This window comes from Centrocercus urophasianus, unplaced genomic scaffold, assembly GCF_019232065.1.
Source record: "Centrocercus urophasianus isolate 14NV4802_14NV808 unplaced genomic scaffold, USGS_Curo_1.0 seq_15, whole genome shotgun sequence".
Classification (NCBI taxonomy): Eukaryota; Metazoa; Chordata; class Aves; order Galliformes; family Phasianidae; genus Centrocercus; species Centrocercus urophasianus.
The window spans coordinates 19,427,176-19,438,602 of NW_024884697.1; the positions used below are offsets into that span (position 1 = coordinate 19,427,176).

Here is an 11,427-nt window from a genome sequence, read left to right on the forward strand (position 1 = left end):
CTTTTTGTTGTCCCTTGCAGAGCTTTCTATATATTTGTTACCTTTAGTCTTCTGTGACTACAGCAGGCTGTTTATTTCCATATGTGTGTATATTTCTGGTGTCACTTGCTTAATTACTGCTGTTACTACCAGTACTGGCACGGACCTCTGTCTCTAACTAGTAGTACCAGCAATACTAGTTTTCTGAACTGTAAGTTATCTATGTACCTTGATTTTTGATGCAGTGTTTTCTTTCATCAAACATTATTTTTCATATGGAATGTGAACATTTTTGTTTGCTTGCTGTTCCAGCATACAAAGATTTGAAAATGAAACAAAGGTATCACAGAGTACTCTTCTAAAAAAACTGCACTGAACTTTGGATCTGACAATATTCATGTCATTCCTTCAGAGAACCAAGCCTCAGTAATTAAAATAGATAGCAACAATCATAATTAAGATTTAAGGGAGTAATTAATTATATGAAATTTACTTCCATTAACCTCAAAGAACATTCATATTTGATTCCACTCTAACTGAAAATTCTGAAGAAGTCCCCTTTACAGAGTGTATATGTATATAGACAGTTCTTCATTTTTGTATACATAAACACATGGAAAGCTGACATTAAATAAAGTTGCTTACTCTACCATTTTAACATGTGCAATGTGAGTCTCAAATTCCAATCTGACATAATGAAATATAATTTTACTGAGATTTGTTTCCCCATAGCATTTCTTCAAGGCATGTATTTATCACACTGTTTTCAGTTTTTGAACAGTAAAGTGTGGTCCTTTAATGAAACATCAACAAAAATGTTAATTAAAAAACCCCTTCATGCACATCCTTTTACAGTTACAGTAGTCTCTCCTTCTGTTTTGTATGGTTAGCATTTTAACTGCTCTGCCAGCCTAATCAGCCTTTAACTGCCTATAATAACTGTCTGCACTGCTAAAAATAAAGATGGAAGAAGTTTCCAAAAGCATGTGGAAGCCTGTGTAAATCAGTCTGATTTCAATATGCTCTATCAAACTGAATTATTAATTTCTCTGAAAAAAAATGTCAGCACAGTGTAAGAGATCTTTATCTGGAAACTTTACAGATGCATTACTTGTTTTCTCTTAACTAACCTATTTGAAAGTATAATTGTACACCGACAATATCAATAGAAGGAGATTTACTTGTGTATATATGTTTATATATATATAAAACCCTATTCTGAGGAACGTATAAAACAAATTTAAAATTTCAGTAGCAGGCTGTGCATCTTCTGAAGGCGAAGTGTATTGCTCTCTATTTAGCTTGGGTAGCAGTTTCATTCTCAAAAAATCTCTCATAAAGTAAGGTTTTTTCTTCAGTGAGATCTTTGAAAAGTTTAAAAAATCAGCACAGGTACAATATAGATGTTATGCAATTTACTAGTCAATATTTTTCAGTTGTACCACAATTCTCAAAAGGTGCTAACGTTTTAAGAGGGACTCTTCCACACACAGAAGGAGTTGCGTGCTCCTCTACTTTGTGCAGCTTGTGTGTGGTGACCAGTACATATAGGCATGAAAGGTAGAAAGACCAATTATTACTTTGTCTTCCTCTTCCATTTGCCATTTTTTTGAGTCTTATGTGAAATGCTGCTTATGAATGTAACATACAAATCCTTTGCAGAAGAATTTTTGACTTTTTATTCACGTTTATAAAATGTCTATTGCTATTTTGTCTAAGTACAATAGTACGAAGTAAAGATTACATTAGCAAGATTGTGCTTCTTCAGTAATAAGCAAGAGCTAAGATGGTTGTTGAATCTTTGTGACCCATCACATCATTTGGATAGGTGAGACTTTGAGGACTGTTGTACTTACGTTAATTGTTTATTACTTTCCTTTTGACTTTAACTCAAAATTATGAAAATTCGATCAAATTAAACACATTTGGTCCTCCTGTAGGGGACCAGTTCCCGCCCTTACTCCTGAAAATACAGAGGAATTCCAGAAGATTCAAGTTGCATTTAGCTAATGTGCAAAAATATTACTCAGTAAGTCAGAAGGCCATCACATCAGGCGACCTAACATATGCTGAACATTCATTGATTTAATTCCGTCATTTCTCTTGCTGTTGTCCATTTTGTTATTTTGTTATTTCATCAGATAGTTCTTTCAAATCTCTTTATAATATATCCAGTGGATTGTCACTTCTCAATCTAGCTGTCAGATGTAAGATTCAGCTACAAACCATGTCATTTTAAAAAGCTGCTTATTCTATTATGAAAAGGAAATTGTTGATGTACTCCCTAGACATCTTTGTTTCTCTATAGTTTTATTCATAAATAGGAATTCAAGTCTTGTATTCTGTTGGGAAAGGTATCAATTTTGGATTTAGAATGTTTTATAAAGTTATGAGTCATATTCCACTCCACAGTAGTTTAGTCTACATTGCCATACGAAATTTGATAAAATTGCTGGCAAGTTGAAACACTTGCAGTGTGCAAATGTACGTGCACACATGTGTGTGTTCATTAGTGACTTATGGGCCCAGAAATTCTAATTCCAGCTCAGACCTCTGCTAAACAGACATAACCTAGTGAATTAATTGTTGCTTCAAGTACAATTTTATCTGAATTTTAGAACTGCACCTTCTAAAGTATAGCCTCAGAAAACCAGCAAATGATGTTACTAATGATATAGCTTAGATCTAACACATGTAAGAATGTCATCCATATGAAATCCTTGTTCCTGGGAGGCAACAAGAATTTACTCTGTTATTCCCAGTACCTGCTCATCCTCCTTGAAAAGCTTATAGTAAAAGAAAGTCAATAATTAAAATGTTAAATGTTGCGTTCCGTTCTTCATCGGTTTGCTCTTGTCCTCTGCCACAAACAAGTCCTTGCTGTGCTGGGAAGATGGGCTCTGTACAAACCTGACTCCTGTATACCTCTTTTCAGGTAGGAAGGATATCTTCTGTTTTCCATGATAAGGAACTCATAATCCTGTCTTTTGAGGGGAATGAAGAATTGGTTTAGTTTTGTATACGCATCTTTGTCATTATTCAGGCATTTGTATGTATGCAAAGCATTTATAGATAGATAGATAGATAGGTAGTAGATATATTTGCTACCTGACCAGATATTCATTCAAATAAAACAATAAGAAATAGTTCGGATCTTAAAAAGAATGTTAGCTGCATAATTGTCAGTGTCCTTGGATTTGGCCAGACAGACTGAGCTGCTTGTTACTAATGTCTATAGGAGGTTACTCATCTTTCAGACTTGTTGCTTGCTGTCCAAACATATAAGTATTGTTCTGTCAATGGAAGAATTTGGAGGTGAAACTTCATTAGCAAAATTGGCAGTAGGCATGTTAAAGTGATTGAAAAGAATCTTCACTGACCACAGGTTAGTGGTCAGAGGACATGATACATTTCCTTCTGATCTGTTGCTTGGGGAGTTAGACAGGGAGAGAGTGACTTCTTCAAGGTACCTTTTCCACCCAGGTACCCTATGACCATGTCTGTGTTACCAACTGATGAAAGGCAAAGCAGTTTGTTGTGAGTTTCAGAGATCCTCATTGTGTTCTTTCAGACAATTTTACTTCAGATTGGCTGTAGTTCGTTGATCTGTAGGGCTATACCTGTATTTCCACTGCTTGTTCTTATTTTTTTCTTCTGGGAGGAACTGAGATTGGATGCAGTGAAACTGTTCTGCCATGGAAAAGTGGAGACAGTCAGGAAATTTGTTCCAGAAATGTGTTTCTTAGCCAAATTAAACATGAGTGTAGCTGCACTCAAGGAATTGAGCAGGTAGAGTTGAAGACATGGGGAAGAAAATCCCCTTCTAATGTTTCCAGAGAGTCTGCATGACAAGGAAAAACACCTCCTCATGATATTGATTCCTCCAAGTAAGTCAGAAAGATATACAGTCTTCTCTGTGCTCAATGAAAAAGAAAAAAAAAAAAAGACTGGACTTTGTCCTTACTTGCAGAAGACTATTAACTACAAATTGCCATCATATTATTTCACTGATTAGCTATTCTGGAGGGAAAAAAAGCCTATTTAGTATGTAGTGCAATATTTGTAGTCTACCTTTTTATATTCCAGGAATATGCAGTAATTCAATATACATATTTAAAGTTTACATACTTTCTCAGTAGATCCCCAAAAAGGTAGCTTGTTTGTCCTGTTTAATGACTGCAGAAAAATGTCATCTACATATATGCAGGAATACAGACTGACTTCTATTATAGAATATATGTAAAGAGTCACCAAACAACTTCTTTATTTGTTAATACTTAATTTGCAAGTTTTGCAACAAATTAAGAAACAAGGGAAAATAAAGTAGTAAAATAAAGAGAATTATGTGATCCTTCTATTGTGATATTTCTAATGATTAATTATGTTTGATATCTTGAAAGTTTCAACTTATCCAGATGTTAGATACCACCAATATCCTAAATAAATCTACCTATGTTACAGTTCTACAATAGATTTGTCATATTATTAGTATAGGTAAAATACTTGTTTCATAATTTCATGAAGCAACAATGAAAATACTTAGCATGAACTGCTTTTAAATCATGAATATTTTCAATATATTGATGATAACTTATCCACCTGTATAATCAATTTCATTTATAAATAATTGGTCAGCTTTTGAGAAAAGGAGTTCAAATTGGTCATCTGTAAACAGAAGCAGATGTTTTTCAATGTACTGAGTAGAATTTTATTGCACAAATAAACCTAGCAAAATCAATGGGGCATATGTAATGGGCTCTGGAATAAATCAACCTAGAAAAGGAGGTCAGAATTTGGTTTTTAATGGAAAAGCATATCCATTAAATGTACCGGTTATAGTTCAATATTTCCAGAGTCTTGTTTCCAATATTTGAGATAAGTATTTTGGTATGATATGTTCTTAGGAAAGGTCAGGTGGAAGTCCAAGTGTTCTCATTTTGTGTTACAATCAGTGCCCAGGGGAGGAGAGGTATATTTGTTATGTTGAACTTATACTGGTTAACTGCATGGCTGGACATAAAGATATTGATGCAGATTCTAGCTCTCAACTAGTATTTGTTCAGGGCTCCCTTGGGTGGAGCTCATGAGCTCACAAGGAAAGATTTAACCAGTTGTTCAATTTCTGACTGGCAACCTCTATCTCAGTAAGCTGTTCAGGCTGGTATGACTTACATGTGAAGATACATATCTCTCTTCATTGGCTCTGATGAAGACAGACTTAGATGACCCATTTGGACAAGGTGACTCATGTTGCTCAAGTCAAGTGAAACGGGTCTCATTACATGGTTGCATGGATGACCACCTTCTCTGAATATGTGTGACTCTTTGCCCACTGATAATGTAACAGATTTTCAGGATGTTGTATTCTGTGGAATTACGTAAAATATTTAAAAGGAGTTATTGTATAAGGTTTATCAGGTTTATGGAATCACAGAATGGCTTAGGTTGAAAGAGTCCTAAAAAGATCATCTAGTTCCAACCCCCAGCCATCAGCAGGGTTACCAGCCACTAGGTCAGAGTGCCCAGTGCCCCATCTAACCTGACCTTGAATACCTTAATGGACTGGGGCATCCACAGGTTCTCTGGGCAGTGCCATTGGCTCACTGCCCTCTTGAGTAAAGAATTTCTTCCTAACATCTTGCCTAAATTTCCCCTCTTTTAGTTTAAAACCATTCTTACTTGTCCTATCACTATCAGGCTGTGTAAAATGTTGGTCTACCTCCTGTTATAAACTCCCTTCAAGTACTGGAAAGTCACAATGAGGTCTCTCCAGAACCTTCTCTTCTGCAGGCTAAACAAGTCAACTACCTCAATTTTTTTCATCAGAGAGGTTCTCCGGTACTCTGATAATCTTCATGGCCCTTCTTTGGACCTGTTTCAAAAGTTCTTGTGCCAGAGTGTCCAGGCCTGGACATAAATTGGGCCTCACAGGGGCAGAGTAGAGGGGAACAATCACCTCCCTCACTCTGCTAGCCGCTCAAGATTTATTTAAAGACTGAATATTGAAACTTTCTAGACTAGATCCTTTTATTCCATGATAAAATAATCCCAGGAGATAGACAAACTAAGTCTTTAAAATCTTGGACGAAAAAAACAGGGAAAAGAGAGACAGGCAGATATACAAACACAGCAAAGCAAAGTGTTTCACCGCTCCTAGATCCAGCGATGTCACGTGTCAGGGTGCTGATCTTCTGGGGTGATTGGTGGGTTGAGGTTGTATTGTTCAGTTGACAATGACTACAGAACAAATTCTTATAGTCTGAAGTGGCTGAACCACCTCTTTTGGAGTGACAGCTTCTGGCTTAGGGATCTCAGCAGGAACTCCTTTGTTCCTTTGTTCCTTTGTTCCCATCTTCCAGGCTTTCCAAAATTAAGTCAGCAGATAAGAGGAAGCAAGGAGATGTCAGCTTGTGTTTTGCCTTCACAGGATACAGTGGTATCATCTTCAGTCTCCTGTATCATTTGCACCCTGGCCAAGTGTTCAGCCAATAAATACTCCTGAGCTCTCCCTTTGGAAAGCAAACAATTCCAAAGAAATGCTTTCAAATGTAAAACTGTCCACAGTGGACAGATTTGAGACACTCCTTACCAATTTCAGACAAAATGTACATGGTCAAAACTGCTAATGTTGTGATGCATCATGCTACGTACCCCCCGAAAAATAAATTACTTTGAATTATTCATTAGCTAAATAATTAAACAATAGGTGAAACATGGGGTTCTACATATCTTCTGGCTTTACGTTTTGCTGGCAAATAGTGGTCTTGGTTGGTTTGTTACTATCTTAGATAAATTTCATGATTGTGAAATAGAAGGTCAGTCCACTACAGACATTCCAAAACCCCGGATTGCTTGTAATCAGCTAGATGCCTTCAAAATATTTGGAGTCATGTCAGCTAATGCTATAGAATACAGTATAATGCTGCTTATGTTTTTTATTCTATACCTTGTACTCAAGCATGAAGTCTTTGGGCCAGACTGCAATATTTTATTTTATTTTATTTTATTTTATTTTATTTTATTTTATTTTATTTTATTTTACTGCACTTTGGTTTCCTGTTCTATTCTTTCAAGCAAAGAAGAAAAATGAGCTGGCGTTTGCGCATTATAAACCTGTTTGGAAGAGTCTGGTGGAATACAAGTGCCACATAAACATTGTTTGGCTTATAAAATAAGGGTGCTTTTTCACTCTCACTGTTTAGTTCTGACTGATGGTAAACTTTGTCCAGAGCAATATCCTTGAACGGGCTGTTCATCAATGACCCTAGATCAACAATTATTCTCTCTTCTTGAAATGGACAAATCATTTCCAGACCCAGAAGCACCTCAAGGTAACATTTTAAATAGTCTTTTACCATGACTTTTTAAACTACAATAAAAAAGAAATGAATTATTTTTATTCCTTACATATTTTGAAATTGAGCCTAAGACTCTAATAGTATGTAGGTTGCTCCAAATATTACTCCTATTTATTTCCATAGAAACTACAATAGATACAAAGAACACAATAACCTATTTGATAGAGCAAAGTCTCAGCTACAAAATGCTATTTTTCAACATAGCCAGTTTAGCTTTATGCTTTCATCAGCAATGAACAAGAACCTGCATGCTTGGCTTTGGAGAATCTGCACCAGTGGAGGTGACCCACTGTTAATGTCACCACTTCTGAAATGCACCACCCACTGCATCACTGTTTGTTCTCCATAAATGTTCAGAGAATATCAATGTCAATGGCTGCAATTTTTTTTTCGGCAGGGAGAAATTCAATGCCATACCTTTGCTTCGCCCACAGTTCCCTGCCAATTTTTCAAACTGCCCCCTGGCTGCTGTCAGTCACAGTAACAAAATATAACAGGATATTGGTGGGAAGGTTCAGCCTCTACTTCCGTATCACCAACATCTGCCTCTGACATTGTGGGATAGCATAATAAAATGGGAGGCATTACTTTTGGAACAGCCCTCAGAGTAGTTTTAGGAACACTGTTATCCTGGACAGAGATAGAATAAACTCTACAATTCACTGACCCTTCTTCCTGAAAATAAAACCTGAAAACACAGCAAATAGTCTATTTGTGTGGATTACTGGAATAAGTAAGTTTTATATAAGTTTTAATAATTTTAATAAGGTTTTTTTTTTTTTTTTTTTTTTTTTTTTTTTTGTAACTTTGGTGACAAAAATGTTAGTGCTGCTGAATGACTTCATCAGATAAAAACAATTTGCAAAACTGACTAATTAGTGGTATTTACCTGACTATGAAACAAAAAAGCCGTTATTTGTCCTGCACTTCTTTTTAGAAATATGTAATGCTCCTTAAGTTCTAGCCAAGCACTAGGCAAAGGACAGTGTATAGATCACAAATTACCCATGGAGTCTGTAATTAATAGCTCCAAATAAATAGCTTACTTAAGATTACTAATGTTTTTCACGCAGTTTGGAAAGCGAAAAGAAGGCTAAGTTTGCTGTATAAATTGATCATTATTTACTGACAGAAAAAGCACATGCATTCATGGTTTCATTCCTGGAACTCGTCTTATTGCTTTGATTTTTTTATTAGACTGGTTATCATTCTAACATTTCTGCAGAACTGGAGTCAGAGAAAGAAGAATTAAAAGAAGAATTAATGTACTTTTTTAGATGGTACAAAATCTTCATGTCAGGTACCAGAATTGGAAGTGGGTATGTGAAGGTCTTTTACAATTGCAATTTCTGTGTGCAGTAGAATAATGCAGAATGTAAAGATTGACACCTGACAACCTGCTGGAGAAAAGACAAGTAAATCTACATATTATGCCCTATCTTCAGCACTTCTGCAGCAGAGCTCTTTGTGGCCAGGATATCAGGATATGGTAAAATTTTCCTGGAGCTCTGTGTTAAACATTGTTCCTTTACGCAGCCTCTGACTAAGCTCTATCCTTGCAAACTATAGTATGAGACTTTCATGTCTGCAAAAGATTTGGATTGAATTTCAGATGAGAATTAATGTTACTTTCCATTATATCTGAAATATTTTCTCAAACACTTCTATGAATTTTTCTTTTACTTAATCTATGATGATACTAAAGGAAACAAAGTTTGTGATATTAGGGCAAATATTTTGCAAATTAGTTGCACAGAAATAAAATATAAAGCATGTTTAATAGCCAAATCTTCAAAACATTACAGGAGTGTTGCTTTATTGACATGAAGAGGTATGAAATTTGAGAGGAGATGGCCTCCGAATGAGAGTAATAACTTGATTTTGTGTAGAAATCACAGAGAGGTCAGTAATCAAAGACTGTGTAGGATAAGAAAAGCTTTAAAGGAATGATCAGAAAGGAAGCTACATTGCTTTTCACTTCAGAAGACAAGTTTTAGATCTTAAAAGAAGGACAAAAATGAGCAGATCTTTATAGGCAGGTTATACAGAGCCTTGAAATAGAGACAAGAAGTTTGAACATCCTGTAAAAAGTGTAACCAACCAAGAATTTGGCCTCAGCAATACTGTACTCTAAAACTCTCTAGTATTGATGAAAGGAAAATTGTACGTGGGAGTGCGTATTACTGCTTGAAATCCCTTTTGGTCTGCTGTTAAGTGGTTCTATTTTCCACGGTTTATCCTTTTTGTTTCTCTCAACTGAGCATGAATCGCTCTTCTGAAATTTAAAAAAAATAATATTGCAGTCACCTTCACTGTGATAGTATATCGTGTTGGCTTTTGCTTTTACAATCTTTACAATTAGGACTATATATGGTCACTTTCAGTTCTACATGTGACATAAACAAAGTGCTTTCAGAATTTAGTGCTTTGACCAGTCTCCTTGACTTTTTGTAATGTCCCTTTAAAAAACAAGGAAGCTAACAAACAATAATTTGGATTTCTTGCATTCTTTATTTTCTTAGAAAGATATAGTCTCTGACCATATTTTCTTTGCAATTATAAAGAAGCTCATTCACAGACCTATCTGGATTTGGATCTGATGCTCTCTGCCGGATAAAACCAAATGCCATTTTTGGTCTTGGAGTTCTTTGCTTTATTGTTTGTACTGGTCATTTACTGTATCTCTGACTGATGCCCTGTTGTGGTATTTACGTATCTGAAATTTCAGGTGATCGTGTTTTCTGCTTCTTAGGTCTCCCTAACTTTCTTAAGCATTTCATATACCTTGCTAGCTTTGTGGCTGAGTAGCTGACATCCTCCTCTTCCTGTGACACTTACTGATAATCTTAAATTTTACCTTATTGCCCAGTCTGTTCTTCTTTTTATGCAGTGTTAATTCTGCACTAATCTGATGTCATTTGTCATTACCAGACATTTGGTTCATGGTGTTCACATTGTTAGTAATTCTTTTATAAGACTGAGGGGAGTGTTGATCAGTGCTCAGCTGAATGTGAGCTACCAGTTTGCCCAGGTGGCCAAGAAGATCTGGCATCTCAGCTTGTATTGTCCCCTATACTGAGCTCTGGTGAGGCTGCAGCTTGAGTACTACGTTCAGTTTTGTGCCCCTAACTACAAAAAAGACATTTTGGTTCTGGAGTGTGTCCAGAGAAGTGCAATGAAGCTGGTGAGGGAACTGGAGCACAAGTATTAGGAAGAGCAGCTGAGGGAATGGGCATTGTTCAGTCCGGAGAAGAGAAGGCTCAGGGGAGATTTTATCTCTCATTGCAACTGCACGGAGGTTGTGGTGAGGTGGGGACAGAGTAATAGAACAAGAGGGAATGGCTTCAAGTTGCTCAAGGGGAGGTTCAGGTTGCATACTAGGAAAAACCTGTATGAAAGAGTAGTCAGTCACTCAAGTGGGCTGGCCAGGGAGATGGTGGAGTCGCCATCCCTGAAGGTGTTCAAGAAATGTGTGGATGTGGCACTATGGAGCATGGTTTAATGAGCAAATATTGGTGGTAGGTGGACAGCTGGACTAGATGGTCCTAGAGGCCTTTTCCAACCTCAAAGATTTTATGATTCTGTGGTTCACATTTGTTGTAGTTTAGTACATTAAGTCCTTTATTAGCAAGTTTTTCACAAGGTATATGTTTTTCAAAGTACTTTCTTAAATGGAATTTTGAATGTTAGTTTAAATTACTTCCCATCTGAGGGTGAAGAGTTTAATTACACTCTGATCAGGCATTTAATGTGTAATTGTTCCTTCAATCAATTTGCTGTGCAGTATTTAGAAATATAGCTCCATCATGCAGGTAAGCCATACGAGTCCTACTTGTGCATCTGTGCGGGACCACACTGAAATCGGGAGCGTTTCACAGCTGAAAGAATGATTATAGCAACATACAGCATGTCTTCACTATATTTTCTACCTATGTAAAATTATTCCATGGCTAGTTCTATAAAAAAATAGTAATTCCAAGAGCTTCAATTATGCTTTTTAATGATATTTCTCTGGAGAGAGCATTATTTCAATGGTCATATTTTCAGCTTTATATGTTGAAAAGAAATAGGGAAAGAAAGGGATAGACTC

General features: G+C 36.2%; 1 protein-coding gene across 2 annotated transcripts in view; it reads left to right on the plus strand.

Moving 5' to 3' along the window:
- Positions 1-11,427, plus strand: part of GRM8 (glutamate metabotropic receptor 8) — a 319,381-nt gene that overhangs the window by 151,709 nt on the left and 156,245 nt on the right. The window lies entirely within an intron of this gene.